The 21718-nt window shown below is 37.0% G+C and overlaps 1 protein-coding gene across 10 annotated transcripts in view; it reads right to left on the bottom strand.

Annotated features, from left to right (window-relative positions):
* The window catches only part of NAALADL2 (N-acetylated alpha-linked acidic dipeptidase like 2), a 1532395-nt gene that overhangs the window by 89508 nt on the left and 1421169 nt on the right, over positions 1-21718 (bottom strand). The window lies entirely within an intron of this gene.

The raw sequence follows: 21718 nt of genomic DNA, 5'->3' as shown, positions 1-21718 counted from the left end.
AAGTAATGATCAATTTATTTCATGTAAGATATAATTTAATTTTAAAAATCCTTTAAAACCCACATACTATTTTCCTTCATGCTTTGCTATATTCGTAATCAGCTTTCCAAAATTTAATACCATTTATACATCTTGGAGATCAATGTTTAAATTAAATTCAAAAAATATAAAAATTTAAATGGCATCCCCAAACTCACATCTGGAATTTTCACACATGCATATGTCTCCACCACTGCACTCCAAAACTGTGTCTGAAAACCAGCATATGCACTACAGCTGAACTAGCATCTGCTTAATAGACTGAACGAGTCATATGCATTTTTATACATCTCAGAGGAACTTAGGGCTGGCGGCAAATGACATTGTTACTCCCCCATCCCCAAGTGATATTTAATATTTACCTGGGCTTAACAAATGTCCCTACGTCTCTTATAACACCGAAGCTGGCACACAGGGAAATCTGGCTGTGTTGATGTTATTAATGCACTATGAAATGTTGTTAGTGAATGAAAACATTGTCTTGTGAAACTACACAGGGGAAATTAGCACATTAACTTGAGATGGTAAAGAACACATAAAAGAAATAGCTTACAAGGAAAATGTGATGTTAAATATTCAAATCTACATATTTAACAAGGGTCAAATTCCATTTAACATTTAAAAGTTATATTTCCCAGTTGTTTGCACAATTTATATCATGATGAAAGTACAATTCAATTTGGTTCTTCTTCTACCTGCTTGAGGAAATGTATTTCTTAGGAGTAGGAAAAGGAAACACCTCTGAGTTCCTTTTATTTCTTTGAAGTATTTTTCTCTCAAATGTAACAACCACTTCTCCCCAAATGTCTAAGGTAATTTTGCAGCGTTTTATCCCCATCATATGATCACAAAAATCCTGTGAAACTATCTACTTTGATTACACTGTACTTTAGGAAAAAAGCATTGTATACAACATGTTGATATGAATCCTGTTTCTATCCCACTCCACCCCAAGCAAATCATGCAAAGAACACCAATATTTGGAAATAAATTATTTGTAAAAGGAAGGTTCAAAGAAGATTAAGAGGCATTATGGTTTCTTTTTCCAATTTGCCCTGGAGAATAGAAACTATAAAACAGACATGTTTCACTTACACTTTTGGAATCTGGAAACCACACATTACAAAAGATTAAAATGAAAGAATGGGGAGGGAGGAGAAAGGCAACTTCTCTGTGTGTTGCTGAAGAAAGTTGTTTTGTTTTGGCTTTCTGAGTCATTTGGCAGCTAGAACAACTGGAATATAAGCCAGCCACCTTGCTTGTCTCAAAAGAAGCTGGCAACAAATACTGGGACTTCCAAGGCACCTGGCCCACAATAGAATGTTTCAAATAAATCAGCTTTATTTACAGCTCCATAAGCAAAGGAGAGATTTGTATATGCTTTGCCATGCAGTGAGAAGAGATGAGCCATACTGCATACTCTTCTTGTCCATTCTGGAATTCACTCTTATTCAGGCATGCCAAAGTAACTTTTCCTTATATTTATATAAGGCCCCATTCTTTTCAAAATGCTTTATACTCATTTCATTACCTAATTTAATTATCTTTCCAAGCCTAGAGGCAGATAGTGATGGAATTAATCCTATCTTGAAAACACCGAGTATAAATCTTACTGGGTTGTGGTCCAAGATGGTAACATAGGAAGTTCCTAAATTCACCTCCTCCCACAGATACATTGAACTTACAGCTGTACATGAAACAATTCCCTATGAAAAAACCAGCTGAGTGACTCCTACACGTTGGAGGAACAACAAAAGCCCCACATTGAAATGAATAAGAGAGTCTGAGACACACCCTTGCCATAAAACCCACCTCATCACAGTGACATACAATAGGGAAGGAACTCCCAACTCACAATTTCTCCTTTAAGAGAGAAGGGTTTAGACCCAACATCTAGTACCCCAACTTTTAAGACTTCCAACCAAGGGTCAAACCCCCAAAACATCTAGCCCTAAAAGCCAATGGGGCTGTGTCCACAAGATATACAACATTACAGCCAACAAAGAAACAGTTCCTAATGGACTGAAGAAGACTCACTTTGGTTCTCTACTTATAGCTTAGTACAGAGGAAAATGCCCATCTTCCAGCCTTTCCCTGAAAGAAGCCTATTTGAATACATTAAAAGTTGCTGCCTGAGGGTCATACCTCTAATTTAGCCCTAGGGACAGAATGCAATCCTCCCTGGAGATCAGGGAAGCCAATAGATTCCATCTCAGCATTCTCCCTGTAGCCCTCCCAAACCACCACGACCTCCCCAGGAGGAGCTTATAGACACATCTGGCACCATGGCTTTTGCAACTGCTACTCAGGGGACACACCCCTTGATCATGGGGCTACAATAGCCAGCAAGGCTTGCATTTATGGGTCCCACAGGAATGTAGCAAACAAAGAAACACTTTTTAACTGTGCTCAGCACAGAGGGAGAAGACAGAAATGAGCATCATCTAGTTTCTCCCTGGAAGAGGTTTATTTGCATATTTCAAAAGCTGCTCCCTGAGAGTCTGGCTTCTGATTAGCCTGCATCTAGGTGTTGACTGAGATCTTCCTCTTTGGGACACTAACAGGTATTAGCATACCCTCGATTACTGGGAGCCACTAAAAAAAAGGAGGAGGCTTGGACAATCACAAAGGTTTGAGATACAATTAAGAGCTAGGGCTGGGTTGAATGATAAGCTTCATATCCCACATGAGGCCATTCTTCAAGAACGGAAGAAGTGGATGTTTTATCTAATTCACAGAAACCAACACAGAGAATCTGAGAAAACGAAGAAACAAAGAAATAAGTTCCAAATAAAAGAACAAGATAAAACTTCAGAAACATACTTTAAAGAAATGAAAATAACTGATTTACCTGATGAAGAGTTCAAGGTAACATCATAAATTTGCTCACCAAAGTCAGGAGAACAACACATTAACAAAGTGAGAATTTCAGTAGAGAGAGAAAATATAAGGAATACCAAACAGAAATCACAGAGCTGAAGAATACAATAACCGAACTGAAAAATTCAATAGAGGGTTCAGCAGAAGACTAGATCAGGTGGAAGAAAGGATCAATGGACTTGGAGACAGGGCAGTGGAATTTATCGAATCAGAGGAGCAAAAAGGAAAAAAAGTGAAAAAGAGTTAAAATAGTGTAAGGTACATATGGGACACCATCAAACACATCAATATTTGCATTATATGGATCCTGAAGAAGAAGAAAGGGGCAAAAAGCTTATTCAAAGAAATAATGACTACACCTGAAACTAATAAAATATTGTAAATCAACTATATTTCAAGTAAAAAAAAGAAAGAAAGAAAAAGGAAAACAGTAGGACTAGATCACATTAAAAAAAAAAGAAGAAAAAGAAAAGAAAAGAAAAGAAAAGAAATAATGGCTGAAAAATTCCCTCTCCTGCGGAAAGAAACAGACATCCAGATCTATGAATCTTAGATGGTTCCAGATGAGATAAATCCAAACAGACCCACATAGAGACACATTAAAATTAAACTGTCAAAGCTAAAGACAAGGCGAGAATCTTAAAAGCAGCAAGAGAAAAAACAAACTGTTACATACAAGGAAGCTCCATAAGAATTTCAGCAGATTTTTCAGCAGAAACCTTGTAGGCTTGGAGAGACTGGGATGATATATTCAAAGAGCTGAAAGAAAAAAAACTCCTAAGCTAACCAAGAATACTCTAACCAGCAAAGTTGTCCTTCAAAACTGAAAAGGAGTTAAGAGTTTTTCTGGGCAAACAAAACATAAAGAAGTTCATAATCACAAGATGTCTTAGAAGATAAGTTAAAGGAAATTCCTCAAGCTGAAATGAAAGGATATTAATTAGGAATAGGAAAACATATGGAAATATACATTTCATTGGTAAAGATAAATATATAAATTTAGAATACTCTACTCTTTCATGGTGGTGGTCAAATCACTTATAAATGAAAGGTAAAAGGCAAGAGTATTAAAAATGACTATAATGATAATAATTTTAATGGACTTACAAGATAAAAGATAAACTTGACATCAAAAACAAAAAGTGGAGGAATGTGCTCTTGAAACAAGATGGCGGAGTAGAAGGATGTGCTCCCATTCCCTCTTGAGAGAACACCAGAATCACAACTAGCTGCTGCACAATCATTAACATGAAGACACTGGAACTCACCAAAAAAGATACCCCACATCCAAAGACAAAGGAGAAGCCACAATGAGAAGGTAGGAGGGGCGCTACCACAGGAAAATCAAATCCCATAACTGCTAGGTGGGTGACTCACGGACTGGAGAACACTTATACCACACAAGTCCACCCACTGGAGTGAAGGTTCTGAGCCCCACATCAGGCTTCCCAACCTCGGTGTATGGCAACGGGAGGAGGAATTCCTAGAGAATCAAACTTTGAAGCCTAGTGGGAATTGATTGCAGGACTTCAACAGGATGGGGGGAAACAGAGACTCCACTCATGGAGGGCACACACAAAGTAGTGTGCACATTGGGACCCAGGGGAAGGAGCAGTGATCCCAGAGGAGACTGAACCACACCTACCTGCTAGTGTGAGAGGGTCTATTGCAGAGGCAGGTGGTGGGGGGAGCTGTGGCTCACCGTGGGGACAAGGACACTGGCAGTAGAAGTTCTGAGAAGTACTCCTTGGCATGAGCCCTCCCAGAGCCTGTCATAAGCCACACCAAATAGCCCAGGTAGGCTCCAGTGTCCAGTTGCCTCAGGCAAAACAATCAAAAGGGAGGGAACCCAGCCCCACCCATCAACAGTCAAATGGATTAAACTTTTACTGATCTCTACTCACAAGAGCAACAGTCAGGTCTACTCACCACCAGTCCCTCCCATCAGGAAACTTACACAAGTCACTTAGATAGCCTCATCCACCAGAAGGCAGACAGCAGAAGCAAGAAAAAACTACAATTTTGCAACCTGTGGAACAAAACCACATTCACAGAAAGATAGACAAGATGAAAAGGCAGAAGGCTATATACCAGATGAAGGAACAAGATAAAACCCCAGAAAAACAACTAAATGAAGTGGAGATAGGCAATCTTCCAGAAAAATAATTCAGAATAATGATAGTGAAGATGATCCAGGACCTCAGAAAAAGAATGGAGGCAAAGATCGAGAAGATGCAAGAAATGTTTAACAAAGACCTAGAAGAATTAAAGAACAAACAGAGATGGACAATACAATAACTGAAATGAAAACTACACTAGAAGGAATGAACAGCAGAATAACTGAGGCAGAAGAATGGATAAGTGACCTGGAAGACAGAATGGTGGAATTAACTGCTGCAGAACAGAAAAAAGAAAAAAAGAATGAAAAGAAATTAAGACAGTCTAAGAGACCTCTGGGACAACAGTAAACACAACAACATTCGAATTATAGGGGTACCAGAAGGAGAAGAGAGAGGGAAAGGACCGGAGAAAATATTTGAAGAGATTATAGTCGAAAACTTCCATAACATGGGAAAGGAAACATCCACCCAAGTCCAGGAAGTGCAAATTACTGAAAGCAGCAAGGGGAAAATGAAAAATAACATACAAGGGAACTCCCATAAGGTTAACAGCTGATTTCTCAGCAGAAACTCTACAAGCCAGAAGGGAGTGGCATGATATAATTAAAGTGATGAAAGGAAAGAACTTATAACCAAGATTACTCTACCTGGCAAGGATCTCATTCTGATTTGATGGAGAAATCGAAAGCTTTACTGACAAGCAAAAGCTAAGAGAATTCAATTCAGCACCACCAAACCAGCTCTACAACAAATGCTAAAGGAACTTCTCTAAGTGGGAAACACAAGAGAAGAAAAGGATATACAAAAACAAACCCAAAACAATTAAGAAAATGGTCATGGGAACATACTTATCAATAATTACCTTAAATGTAAATGGATTAAATGTTCCAACCAAAAGACACAGACTGGCTGAATGTATATAAAAACAAGACCCATATATGTGCTGTCAACAAGAGACCCACTACAGACCTAGGGACACATACAGACTGAAAGTGAGGGGATGAAAAAAGATATTTCATGCAAATGGAAATGAAAAGAAAGCTGGAGTAGCTATATTCATAACAGATAAAATAGACTCTAAAATAAAGAATGCTACAAGAGACAAAGAAGGACACTACATAATGATCAAGGGATCAATCCAAGAAGAAGATATAACAATTATAAATATATATGCACCCAACACAGGAGCACCTCAATACATAAGGCAACTGCTAACAGCTCTAAAAGAGGAAATCGACAGTAACACAATAATAGTGGGGGACTTTAACAGCACATTTACACCAATGGAGAGATTATCCAAAATGTAAATAAATAAGGAAACAGAAGCTTTAAATGACACAATAGACCAGATAGATTTAATTGACATTTATAGGACATTCCACACAAAAACAGCATATTACACTTTCTTCTCAAGTGTGCATGGAACATTCTCCAGGATTGATCACATTTGGGTCACAAATAAAGCCTCAGAAAATTTAAGAAAATTGAAATCATGTCAAGCATCTTTTCTAACCACAACATTATGAGATTAGAAATGAATTACAGGGAAAAAAATGTAAAAAACACAAACACATGGAGGCTAAACAATATGTTACTAAACAACCAAGAGATCACTGAAGAAATCAAAGAGGAAATTTAAAAATACCTAGAGACAAATGACAATGAAAACACGAAGATCCAAAACCTATGGGATGCAACAAAAGCAGTTCTAAGAGGGAAGCTTATAGCTATACAAGCCTAACTCAAGAAACAAGAAAAATCTCAAGTAAACAATCTAAGCTCACACCTAAAGGAATTAGAGAAAGAAGAACAAACAAAACCCAATGAAAAAAGAGAAGTTACAACAGACACTGCAGAAATACAAAGCATCCTAAGAGACTACTACAAGCAAATCTATTCCAATAAAATGGAAAACGTGGAAGAAACGGACCAATTCATAGAAAGGTATAACTCCAAGACTGAACCAGGAATAAACAGAAAATATGAACAGACCAATCACAAGTAATGAAATTGAAACTGTGATTTAAAATCTTCCAACAAACAAAAGACCAGGACCTGATGGCTTCACAGGTGAATTCTATCAAACATTTAGAGAAGACCTGACACCCATCTTTCTCAAACTCTTCCAAAAACTTACAGAGGAAGGAACACTCCCAAACACATCCTATGAGGCCACCATCACCCTGATACCAAAACCAGACAAAGATACTAAAAAAAAAAGAAAATTACAGACCAATATCCCTGATGAAAATAGATACAAAAATCCTCAACAAAATACTAGCAAACAGAATCCAACAACACTTTAAAAGGATCATATACCATGATCAAGTGGGATGTATCCCAGTGATGCAAGGATTCTTCAGTATATGCAAATCAAACAACGTGATACACCATATTAACAAATTGAAGAAGAAAAAAACATATGATCAACTCAATAGATGCAGAAAAAGCTTTAGACAAAATTCAACACCCATTTATGATAAAAACTCTCCAGGAAGTGGGCATAGAGGGAACCTACCTCCACATAATAAAGGCCACATACGACAAACCCACAGCAAACATCATTCTCAATGGCGAAAAACTGAAAGCATTTCCTCTAAGATCAGGAAGAAGACAAGGATATCCACTCTCACCACTATTATTCAACATAGTTTTGGAAGTCCTAGCCATGGCAATCAGAGAAGAAAAAGAAATAAAAGGAATTCAAATTGGAAAAGAAGTAAAACTGTTACTGTTTGCAGATGACATGATACTATACATAGAGAATCCTAAAGATGCCACCAGAAAACTACTAGAGCTAATCAATGAATCTGGTGCAGTTGCAGTATACAAAAACAATGCACAGAAATCTCTTGCATGCTATACACTAACAGTGAAAGATCAGAAAGAGAAATTAAGGAAAAAATCCCATTCACCTTTGCACCAAAAAGAATAAAATACCTAGGGATAAACATACCTAAGGAGGTAAAAAACCTGTACTCCAAAAAGTATAAGACACTGATGAAAGAAATCAAAGATGACACAAACAGATGGAGAGATATAGCATGTTCTTGGGTTGGAAGAATCAATATTGTGAAAATGACTATAGTACCCAATTCAATCTACAGATTCAATGCAATCCATATCAAATTACCAATGCCATTTTTTATGAAACTACAACAAATCATCTTAAAATTTGTATGGAGACAAAAAAGACCCCGAATAACCAAAGCAATCTTGAGGGAAAAAAACGGAACTGGAGGAATCAGACTCCCTGACTTCAGACTATATTACAGACTATACTACAATGCTACAGTAATCAAAACAATATGGTACTGGCACAAAAACAGAAACATAGATCAATGGAACAAGATAGAAAGCCCAGAGATAATCACATGCACCTATGTTCAAATATGACAAAGGAGGTGAAGATATACAATAGAGGAAAGACAGTCTCTTCAATAAGTGGTGCTCAGAAATCTGGACAGCTACATGTAAAAGAATGAAATTAGAACACTCCCTAACACCATACACAAAAATAAACTCAAAATGGATTCACAACCTACATGTCAGACCCAACACTATAAAACTCTTAGAGGAAAACATAGGAAGAACACTCTTTGACATAAATCACAGCAAGATCTTTTTTGATCCCCCTCCTAGAGTAATGGAAATAAAAGCAAAAATAAACAAATGGGACCTAATGAAACTTCAAAGCTTTTGCACAACAAAGGAAACCATGAACAAGACAAAAACACAACCCTCAGAATGGGAGAAAATATTTGCAAACGAATCAATGGACAAAGGATTAATGTCCAAAATATATAAACAGCTCATGCAGCTCCATATTAAAGAAAGAAACATTCCAATCCAAAAATGGGCAGAAGACCTAAATAGACATTTCTCCAAAGAAGACATACAGATGGCCAAGAAGCACTCAACATCACTAATTATTAGAGAAATGTAAATCAAAACTACAATGAGGTATCACCTCACACCAGTTAGAATGCGCATCATCAGAAAATCTACAAACAACAAATGCTGGAATGGATGTGGAGAAAAGGGAACCCTCTTTCACTGTTGGTGGGAATGTGAATTGATACAGCCACTATGGAGAACAGTATGGAGGTTCCTTAAAAAACTAAAAATAGAAATACCATATGATCAAGCAATCCCACTACTGGGCATATACCCAGAGAAAACCATAATTCAAAAAGACACATGCACCCCAATGTTCATTGAAGCACTATTTAAAATAGCCAGGTCTTGGAAGTAACCTAAGTGTCCACTGACAGCTGAATGGATAAAGAAGAAGTGGTACATATATACAATGGAATATTACTCAGCCATAAAAAGGAACAAAATTGGGTCATTTGTTGAGATGTGGATGGATCTAGAGACTGTCATACAGAGTGAAGTAAGTCAGATAGATTAAATCAAATATCATATATTAACGCATGTATGTGGAACCTAGAAAAATGGTACAGAAGAACCAGTTTGCAGGGCAGAAGTTGAGACACAGATGTAGAGAACAAACATATGGACACCAAGGGGGGAAAACCGTGGAGGGGTGGGGATGGTGGTGTGCTGAATTGGGTGATTGGGATTGACATGTATACACTGATGTGTATAAAATTGATGACTAATAACCTGCAGTATAAACAAACAAACAAACAAAACAATTAATACTAAACTTTCTTTGGGTTATTTGTATGAAATATGTTAATATAAATGTTTCAGACATTGCATGAAATTTCTAAAAATCGTATATGTTCTGGTATTATAAGACATAATTCTAGTTATTACTTTAAAATGTATATCTCAGAAATAACTAAATTTCCTTGTCAATTGCATTATTATGAACTTTCATCAAATCTTTAACCGTGGTCATTTTTAAGTCTTTTGTCATTTACAACAGTTCTGGGTGTACTCTGATGTTTTTGCAAAAATGTTCCTATTAAAGGGTTTCATCTTCAAGGAATTCATGGAAAAGTCTCTGACAAGTACAGGTTTCTGGTAACTGACTATACTGCTAAACTGAATGAATAAGCATTTTCAGAACTCTAATGGAAAACTGATGAATTCATAAAAGTGCTAACAGAAGATCAAGATGAAAAAAAAATTAATTACATGTGACTGAATGAACTGATGAGGATGATTATAATTTTTGTGACTTTCTGTTTGAATAAAAAAAATCCCACAAAGACTTAGAGGCAAAAAATATACAAATCAGTTTTCAATGCAAAGTAAAGGGCCTATTACAGTGGAAGATTACTGGACTGAATGTCAATATTAGTATTAGTGTCTTTCATGTTTGGTAATTGCAATCATTGTTACTTTTGTTGTGGTCGTTCATTTACATGCTTGGTGTCAGTTTATTTATCTCTTGTAAAAATAAAATATAGTGTGTGTGTGTGAAAAAAAGTGGAGGAGTGTGAGAGTAAAAATATAGAACATTGGTATGTTTGAAACTAAGTTATTATGAACTTAAAATGGACTGTTATAAGTATAAGATGTTTTATATGAACATAATGGTAACCACAAAGTAATAACATATAATGGACACACAAAAGATAAAAAGAAAAGAATCTGAGCACACCACTACAGAAAATCATCAATTCTCAAAGCAAGAGAGAAAGAGAATATGAAAGGGACAAAAGAATTACAAAAGAGCCAGAAAACAATGAACAGAATGTCAAGAGTAAATCCATACTTATCAATAATTACTTTAAATGTAATTTAACTAAATTCTCCAAAGAAAAGACATAAAGTGGCTGAATGGGTAAAAACACAAGAGATGGTTCAACATGTGCAAATCAATCAATATGATATACCATATCAACAAAAGAAAAGACAAAAACCACATGATCATCTCAATAGATGCAGAAAAGCATTTGATAAAATTCAACATCCATTCATGATACAAACCCTTATGAAAGTGGGTAGAGAGGGAATGTATCTCAAAATAATAAAAGCTATTTATGACAAACCCAGAGACAATATAACACTTAGTGGTGAAAAGCTGAAAACCTTGCTGCTAAAATATGGAACAAGACAAGGATGCACACCCTCACAACTTCTCTTCAAAGTAGTATTGGAAGTCTTAGCCACAGCAATCAGACAAAAAAAGAAATAAAAGTTATTCAAATTGGTAGGGAAGAGGTAAAATTGTCATGATACAGATGACATGATACTATAGGTAGAAAACCCTAAAGACTACACACAAAAACTGCTAGAAGTGATGAACGAATTCAGCAAGGTAGCAGGGTACAAGATTAATATACAGAAATTGGTTGCATTTCTTTACACTAACAATCAAATATTAGAAAGGGAATGTAAATAAATAATCCCTTTTAAAATCACATCCAAAAAAAGGTATTTAGGGGCTTCCCTGGTGGCACAGTGGTTGAGAGTCCACCTGCCGATGCAGGGGACACGGGTTCGTGCCCCGGTCCGGGAAGATCCCACATGCCGCGGAGCGGCTAGGCCCGTGAGCCATGGCTGCTGAGCCTGTGCGTCCAGAGCCTGTGCTCCACAACGGGAGAGGCCACAACAGTGAGAGGCCCGCGAACCACAAAAAAAAAAAGGTATTTAGGAATAAACCTCACTAAGGAGGTAAAAGAATTATATGTTGAGAACTAGAAAACATTAGTAAAGGAAGTTGAAGATGATTCAAAGAAATGGAAAGATATCTCATGCTCTTGGATTGGAAGAATTTATATTGTTAAAATGGACATATTACCCAAAGCAATCTAAAGATTTAATGCAATACCTGTTAAAATACCCACAGCATTTTTCACAGAACTAGAACAAATGATCCTAAAATTTATATGGAACCACAAAAGGCCCAGAATTGCCAAATCTTGTGGAAAAAGAACAAAGCTGGAGGCATAACCCTCCCTGACTTCAGACAATACTACAAAGTTAGAGTAATCAAAACAGCATGGTATTGGCACAAAAACAGATATACGGATCAATGGAACAGAATACAGAGCCCAGAAGTAAACCCACACACCTATGGACAATTAATTTTTGACAAAGGAGCCAAGAATATACAATAGGTAAAAGACAGTCTCTTCAGCAAGTAGTGTTGGGAAAGTTGGACAGCCCCATGTAAATCAATGAAGCAAGAACACACTCTCATGCCATACACAAAAGTAAACTCAAAATGGCTTAAAGAAAAATATAAGACAAGACACCATGAAAGTCCTAGAAGAGAATATAGGCAAAATATCCTCTGACATAAATTGTACCAATGTTTTCTTAGGTCAGTCTCCCAAGGCAGTAGAAATAAAAGCAAAAATAAAGAAATGGAACCTAATCAAACGTATAAGCTTTTGCACAGCAAAGGAAACCATAAATGAAGCAAAAAGACAACCTACAGATTTTGAGAAAATATTTACAAATGATGTGACCAACAAGGGCTTAGTTTCCAAAATGTACAAACAGCTCATACAATTCAACAACAACAGAAAAACAACCCAATCAAAAAAATGGGCAGAGACCTAAATAGACATTTCTCCAAAGAAGACATACAGTTAGCCAACAGGCACATGTAAAGATGCTCAACATCTCTAATTATTAGAGAAATGCAAATCAAAACAACGAGGCACCACCTTATACCAGTCAGAATGCCATTATTAAGAAGTCTACAAGTAACAAATGCTGGAGAGGGTGTGGAAAAAAGGGAACCCTCTTACACTGTTGGTGGAAATGTAAATTTGTACAGCCATTATGGAAAACAGTATGGAGGTTTCCTAAAAAAAACTAAAAATAGAGTTGCCATATGATCCAGCAATCCCACTCCTGGGCATATACCCAGACAAACCTATAACTTGAAAAGATGCATGCACCCCTATGCTCATAGAAACACTATTTACAATAGCCAAGACATGGAAGCAACCTAAGTGTCTATTGACAGATGAATGGATAAAGAAGATGTGGTACATATATACAATGGAATATTATTCAGCCATAAAAAAGAATGAAATAATGCCATTTGCAACAACATGGACACAAGTAGAGATTATCATTGTAAGTGAAGCAAGTCAGAAAGAGAAAGACAAATACCATCTATCATTTTTATGTGGAATCTAAAATCTATTCAAATGAACATATCTATGAAACAAAAACAGACTCACAGACATAGAGGACAGACTTGTGGTTGCCAAGGGGGAGGAGGAATAGAGGGGGGAAGGACGGGGAGTTTGGGATCAACAAATACAAACTATTATATATAGGATGGATAAACAACATGGTCTTATTGTATAGCACAGTAAACTATATTCAATATCCTGTGATAAACAATAATGGATAAGAATATGAACATATATATATATATATATATATATATATATATATATATATATATATAAAACTGATTATTTTGCTGTACAGCAGAAATTAAACACAGCATTGTGCATCAGCTATACTTCAATAAAATTTTTAAGAAAACCAAAAAATCACTTCAGTTTTAAGGGTCCACAGAAACTGAAAATGAAGGGATGGACAAAGATATTTCATGCAAATGGAAACCCAAATAAAGCAGGGGTAGTTATACTTATTTAAGAGAAAACAAAATGGGAGACAAAGAAAGTCATTATATAATGATGAATCAATTTAACAAGAGGATATAACATGTAAATATTTATGCACCCAACATAGGAGCATCTAAATATATAAAGTGAATATTAACAAACCTAAAGGGAGAAATAGACAGCAATTCAAAATAGTAAGGGGAAAAAAGCAAAAAAACAACAACAAAATAGTAAGGGGCTTCTATATCCTAGTTTCAATAATGAATAGATCGTTCAGACAGAAAATCCATAAGGAAACATTGGACTTAAACTACACATTAGACAAGATATACCTAATACACATTTACAGAACACTCCATCCAACAACAGCAGAATATGCTTTCTTCTCAAGTGCACATGGAACATTCTCCAGAATAGATAATATATTAGGTCACAAAACAAGTCTTAATGAATTTGAGAAGTTTGAAATCAATCCAGCATCTTTTCCAACTACAATGGTATGAAACTAGAAATCAATGACAAGAAGAAAACTGGAAAATTCACAGATATGTCAAGATTTGGGGTGGTGAATTATCTCATTGGCTCGGGAAGCTAAGGTCCATGACATTGGCAACTCTGTGATCCTTGACAGCAAGAACTGTGGGGGGTCCTGAGTACCTGCAAGGACTGTTGGGATCCTTAGCAGCAAGAAATCAGGGCAGGTCGTGGTGTACACATGCTTGAATGCAGAGTTGGCTGCAGGTGCCTGCATGATGGCAGGGGCTAGCTATAGGCACATCCACATTGGCAAGGGCCTGGAGCAGTGGCAGGGGCTGGGGACAATTGTGGGTACACGAGCAGCTACAGGACTCATGCGGCTGTAGAGGCTAGTGCACTGTGGTGGGGTCCAGTGACAGAAGTTGGTGTCACGGCATGTAGGTTTGAATGACAGGGCCTATCTGCAGGCACAGGTAGTGGTACAGGCTTGGGTTAGGAGTCAGGACTGGGTCCCGGTACAGGGGCAGTTGTGAGGGCCTTGGTGGTCAGTGTGTACTCATGCGGCTGTAGGGGTTAGCCATGCGTGAGCACACAACAGCAGAGGATGGTACTGGGAGTTGGGGTCAGTGGTGTGCACGTGCACAGCTACACAGGGTCCAGCTGCTTGAATGAGTGGAGGTGTAGGCCAGTGACAGGAGTTGGGAACAGGTCCTTTGTGCAGTGCCCTGAAAGGCTGGGGAAGCTGGTCACTCATTCTGTTCTCTATTTTCCTACAAAGAGAACTATCTCTGGCGAGGAAGTTCCCTCTTGGCTCTGAGCAGGGCCGGCCTGGGGGATGGAGTGATACAGGGAAAATGTTTTATTTGTGTGTGGTTATTTTCAGGTTATTTTGCTCCACTATGTGCTAAAGCTTCTTAAGTGGACTCCTGAGGTTTCCCAGAGCTATTTTCATTCTGCGATAACTGTCTAATTGTTGTCTTTGTGGGGAGATGGAGGCTGGTATTTCCTACTCTGCCATCTTGGTGATATCACTCTCCTGAGCTGTCTGAAATTCCATTATAATAACTTCACAAGCACACCATCTGCCTCAAGAACCCTGAGTCCATTTTTCTTCACTCTTTGCAGACCATCCTACCTATGATCAGAGGGTAAAAGAAGAATACATTAGAATGAAAAAAATTGTTTTACAGAAGTAAAATTGTTCAAAAAATTAAAAGGATTATACTAAGAAATGAGTTAATGAACACCACAATGCAAAACTTTTCCTCTCTTATTAAATACTATTGACGTCTCTAAAATTACTGGTTTCATAGGTATTAGGCTAGATCAGGTTGTTGAAAGAAAATAATTACTAATATAGACTTTTTTTAGATTTTACGGGTAATAAAGGCAAATCATAGTCATCCCATATAAAAGTTTCACTTTCTTCAGCTTGAAATATTTTTGGTTGTATTTAAAGGTTCAAAAGAGTGTTTTTAGAAATTTAATAAAGGGAAACATATATACACACGTATGCTTTTTTCTTATACTGTGTAAATAACAATCTGTTGCCTTGTTGGAAGGTATTTTTATAGTTTCTGATTTTGTCACAAATCTTTCCCTTACTGACAAGTCTAGAGAGACCAAAAAAAAAAAAAATTACTAAACTCTGAATGTATAACTAGGGTCATTCTCCACCCACCCCCTCCAACTCACTTATTGTATCTCATTGACCAGTATGATGACTGTATTGGCAATAAATATATTAGATGAATTTACTAGTTAATACATAAATACTGAAATTAGACATAAATAGGTTCACTAAAGCAAAACCATAGATTACCAAGGTTCCATAATGTAATTTCTTTTTAGTTACAAGCAGAGACACTTTGTAAACGTGTGGTTTGTTCCTTTTTTATCATTCAAAATTAAAGTAACCATAGTTTATACCTCATCCCTAAGCTGTTAAGTTAAACTATCATTGTGGGATTGTTTCTAGGTCCTTAGTCAGACTTAAAATGCAGTATCGCTGCACTTTAGAAGGTAGCACTGTGAGATCATCCTAACACTTGTTTTATAGGTTAGTGTGAGAAAGAAATTGAGAGAGACTGGATCTCTATGGCATGGTGTGACATAATATGACAAATAGTAGATGAATCATGAACCATCCCACTAGTAGTTATTGAGCCTTTATTGAGCCTTTATTGTTTGATCATTGTGCTGAGGGAGACAAGAGAAATATAAAATAGTTTCTCTTAGGACTTACTTTTCTATTAGAGACAAGTCTTGCCACTTTTACACAATGGGAAAAAGAAATTAACAGTACAAAATTAGAACACATGAATCTTTTGTTTTCCTAGAAAGCACCATTTTCTACTCCACTTTTAACACACCATGGGCTTATCATACATGCATATTTTTTGGGCTCAAGCATCTCAAGTGTAAAAGGAGAAGGATATTCCAGACATGGGGAACAAAATGATCCAAAAACCCTGGGGTAGAAAGAAGCATAGACTTTTTAGAGAAATATGAAACAACCAGTGTGAGTGAAGCGGAGTTCTTGGTTAGTGGGAAGGAATTTAGCACGTGGGACCGGGAGTCAGAAAACCCTAAAACTCAGCCGACGCATGTGATCATGATTCAGTGATCTGTAGGGAGTCCTTCCCCCTTCCCTCTGCTTTCAGAGCAGAGGCATCATCTGATAAATTACAGCCTGCTGAGAGTCTACATGACGTGATTTTTGTGGTGCATGGTGCCCTTCAGGCTGTTATGTTAATCCTGAGGTGACCTGACTCTGTTTTATGTCCCTTTATGGTATAATAGAAAACCCTCTATTTAGCAAAAAAAATGCCCTGTGGATAAAAAACTTCAGGGCAGCCAGGCATGGGCAAGAGGACTCAGTGGATCTATCTCTCTGGAGATGAGCAGAGCTTCCCAGTCTCTAGGACCCCTTTCCAGAGCTGGGATGTCGGTAAGGGAGAGGAAGCAAGGACATACTCCTGACATACCCAGCCAGTTTAACCAGAAAAAGGAGAAATTAAATGGTACCACACAAAATTAATTCACAAAATCTATATACCTCTAATATGGCTAAAGTTTAGTATTAGGACTCTAATTATCTCTCATTTGAATACTCCACAAACTCCCTAGTTGATCTAAATGCCTCCTGTAACCCATTCTCTACAATATAGCTAGAGCTATGCAGTTACTTATTAAAACTATATTTCACATGCGCCTCCCAAAATACAGAATTGTCTGTGCCACTTCCTTTCTATCGCTCCTTTTTAGCTTTGAGAAAATTGGTGGTATCCAATGCTCAACTCAAAAACCTATAATCTGGCAGTCTATTTATGGAAAAAAATGACTTGAAAATAAAACTTTCTTAGAAAATCAAGGACTTATATATCCCCACAAAAAGTATCACTTCATATCAAACCCACACATCACAGAAACCAGTGAGCAAAACTTAAATGCTACAACTGCTCCCTCAGCCCTAACAGGGTCTGCCCTGTAAAGGTTGCATATGGAAGTAGAGACACACAATCACCTTGGAAGAAACTTCCAGTTGTTGCCAACTAATTTAATTTTTATTTTATATTGGGATATAGTTGATTTACATTATGTTAGTTTCAGGTGTACAGCAAAGTGGTTCAGTTATATAGATATATATATATATAGATATATATATATATATATATATATATATATATATATATATACATACATACATACATACATACATATATACATTCTTTTTCAGGTTCTTTTACCATATAGGTGATTACAGAAGACTGAGTAGAGTTCCCTGTGCTGTATAATAGGTTCTTGTTGATTCTCTATTTTATATATAGAAGTGTGTATATGTTAATCCCACACTCCTAATTTATCTTGAGAGCTCCTTTCTATGGAGTTTACTATTTTTAATTAATTAAATTTATTTATTTATTTTTGGCTGCATTGGTTTTGTTGCTGCGTGCTGGCTTTCTCTAGCTGAGGCAAGCGGGGTCTACTCTTCCTTGCGGTGTGTGGGCTTCTCATTGTGGTGGCTTCTCTTGTTGTGGAGCATGGGCTCTAGGCACATGGGTTTCAGTAGTTGTGGCTTGTGGGCTCTAGAATGCAGGCTCTGTAGTTGTGGTGCATGGGCTTAGTTGCTCCGTGGCATGTGGGATCTTCCCAGACCAGGGATTGAACCCATGTCCCCTACATCGGCAGGAGGATTCTTAACCACTGAGCCACCAGGGAAGTCCCTCTATGGAGTTTTGATGAAATGTTTAGGAGGCCTTGCTAAAGACCTTGTTTCCACTGTTCTGCACACACATTTGTGAAGCTCAATAGTAGGGGGGAGAAAAAGAGGGGAATATTGTTATAGAATCCCTAAGCTTCCAGGAAAGAAATGGTTCAAGACCCCACCCCTTCCTTCTTAAGATTTCAGAGATATTAGACTAGTTTTGATGGGCTGAGGTAGTCTCAAATGAAATTTGCTGATAGCAAAGGTTTTGAAAAATCAATGAAGAATTCCCAAAGCTACTGAGAGGAAAATTCATTTTAAGGAGAAGAAGGATTTTAATCAAGGAAATATATATGGGATATTTCGTTCCTAAAATTTGTGGCTTTTCTTACGAGCACCTTGTGACTGATCCTGTCTGGCCCATGGGCCTAATGCTGAAACAGTTCATGTGAACATAAAGACCTATGTTAGCAGGAGTGGTAAACTTGGAGATCCAGCATCATTGTGCAGTGGAACACCCATGGCTCTGGATACCACAGGAAGAGAGAGTCCTTTTCTCTCCAGCACCCTGAGAAACTACTTTTTCAGTCACCACCATGTCTCCTACAGCTGCCGAGGGCTGAGCAAGAATTCTGGGATACGAGGTTTGGGGGCTGATACATCTTTTCACTGCAGAGCTGCTGCAGCTGACAGACCATGAAAAAACTCGCTGGATCCCTTGGATATAGTGGCAAATTGATGGAATATGAATTAAAGACAGGAGGTATATAGGTGGTATGTCTCCACAGCGAGTTAATTTGATGATTAAAGACATGTCCCCCTAATTTGTTTCCTAAACAGATAAAGATAAATTTTTTACAAAGGCACACTAACCACCTGTGAATGCCAGGGCATTAAAGAACCAAGAAGGCCGCCTCTGCTAGCAAGAAACTAATTGACGAGTAGCACAAATTCCCTGATTCTATCCTCCTTTCCAACCTCTGCTCCTGCTGGAAGCCCATCCCCTCTCTGTGTTCTCAGTCTAAACTCTGACCACACAAGTTTATCAGGAGCCTTACTTTGGCTTCCCCCAGAAATTCTGTTTGACACAAAATTTGAGTACAAGTAGTTCACTGAGAGGTGAGGGTAACAGAATGAGGAGAGACAAGAAAGGGAAGATGGCCTATAGAAGGCATTTGGTCAAGTCACCTACAACTGTGGGTGACCAGAGCTTAACCCTGTTGGGGCAAACCTGAGAAACAGTATAAATTAGGTGCCTCAATTTTCTCTTAAAAAGAGTAAGGGAGCTGGGTCTTGTTTCCCCAGCTCCAATTAGTCATTGGATGAGGGTTGCTTCATGGAGTTGTTAAATCTTTAACCATCTGGACTGTTGTCCATGGCTGAAGAGAGCCTTAGGCAAATAAATGGAAATCCATTGCTAAAATAGAATGCTTACTTCCTATTCCCAGACCACAAAGTATCTGATATATTTTTTTTAATGTTAAGATATCTTTTCTCTTTCAGTGACTGTTATCACCCATTTGTTAATAAATTGTAGCAGAGAAAACATATCTACAGATTAACTTGGAAATAATCAAGTTACTGGTATTTTTAGTGATTATTCTTTAGTGCATTTAGTCATAGTTTTGACTCTATAACCCAGTTGTATTTTATGTTAGTTGTGTTGTTCTTAGAGAGGGACCACTGTATATTGATATGTCTTAGCTCACTGAAAAGACACTTTAAGATATCAACTTTTATTTTATACCATGTTTAGTAGTAATTTGCAAAGAGCTATATGTATGTGTTGACTGACAAAGTAAAAATTAAGTATCTTTATTATATTTCACTAATAAGTAACTTCAGCACAGTATTAATAATAATAATAACAATAGCAGGTAACATTTATGAGCTCTTGCTGTGTGTCAGGCATTATTCTAAATTGTTTACATGAATTAATTCATTTAATTCTCACAATAGCCTTATTCTATTTTACAGATGAGAAAACAGAGTATTGCTCAGTTAAGTAACTTTCCCAAGGCCACTTAGGTAGTACTTGGTAATTCTGAGTTTTGAGGCCAAACATTCTGGCTGCAGAATATGGACTCTTACACTAACTTGAATTTCTTTTTCTTTCCTTTCCAATCCCTCCAAACTAGGAAGGATTCAACAAGTTAACAAATCAGGAATACCGGTGGCTACTGAGACAACATTTACCCAACCTGAATATGTGATTCTAAGAAATAATCATTGGCTGATTATACCTACCAGGCATACTTAAAATCAAGACCAAAAGTAAGACTATCAGGAATTATAACTTTCGACACTTGTCAATTCTCATGCTTTCCTGAGCCTAGAAAAATGGATGTAGAGATTTATGAAATAAAATTTTTTTTCTGAGATGCCCTTAGAAAATTAAATATTTTCTCATTTTTCTTACAATAAACAGCATTGATTAGATAAGTATCAAATGCAACTGGAAGAGTGAGGGTAATAAACAAGGAGGATCAGCTCGTATGCATAATGAATGGTATCTATCTTAGGAGACTGTAAGTTATTATTACTCCAACTTTGAGTTCTTTGAACAAGGCTTAGGGAAATACTTTAAAACTTGAATTAAAACTTGAGTAAAAATACTTTAAAACATGAACACTTACCAAACAGTTATCTGCGATAACCCATCCATCCATATTCATACAGCTTGAAGGCATTTCTAGTATTAAATCAATATTTACTGGGCACTGCTAATATGTCAGAGACTATGTTAGCTGCTGGGGATTTTCAGCCTTTTCTCATGAGAGGAAATAGATATTGACTATAATTATTTAATAGTTAAATGCTATATGGTGCTATGAGAAGGTATTCAAGGATGCTAATGCATCTGAGGGAATTGGGAAAGGCTTCCTTGGGAAAATTCCTTCTGTGGGGAAGGCACTGTGCTGGACTGTATACCCTATTGGAAAAATCAAAAGCAGATTTGATGCAAAGCATGTGCTATACCATCAGCTTACACAGGGTTGCTTAGTTGAATTTTACATATCTTCACCATAATAATAAAATTAAAATGTTAAAAAACATATATTTTATTGTTTATCTTGCATATATTTCATGAAAGTTTCTTTGAAAGAAAAATTCACCTCTTTGGGTAGGCAGAGTTAGCTACCCTCCCTCAGCTCTACCCACATCTCTAACACAACAGAAATAAAATTCTCTGTTGTTGCAGGTAACGCTAACAGCTCTGGTGTGGCAAACAGGGTAGGGGTTGTTTATTTTTAAAAGGGTAATTATATGTTTACTAAATCATGCACTTGGTAAATTATCCAAAGTAATTAATCATGGGGAGAAAGATTAGAGAATTGATTTAGCAGAGTTTGTAATAATGCAAAAGAAACATGCATCAAATATACATAATGCAATAAGACAGAGAGGCCAATGGTTTCCTATTTATAGCTTATTTTTAGAGACTGTCTTTTCAGAGCATAATGCTGGATATCTGTACA

This window comes from Mesoplodon bidens (assembly GCF_964165515.1).
Source record: "Mesoplodon bidens genome assembly, chromosome: 5".
In the NCBI taxonomy this organism is placed as follows: Eukaryota; Metazoa; Chordata; class Mammalia; order Artiodactyla; family Ziphiidae; genus Mesoplodon; species Mesoplodon bidens.
Note: the sequence above shows the minus strand (reverse complement) of the source record. Positions and strands in the feature narration are given on the sequence as shown.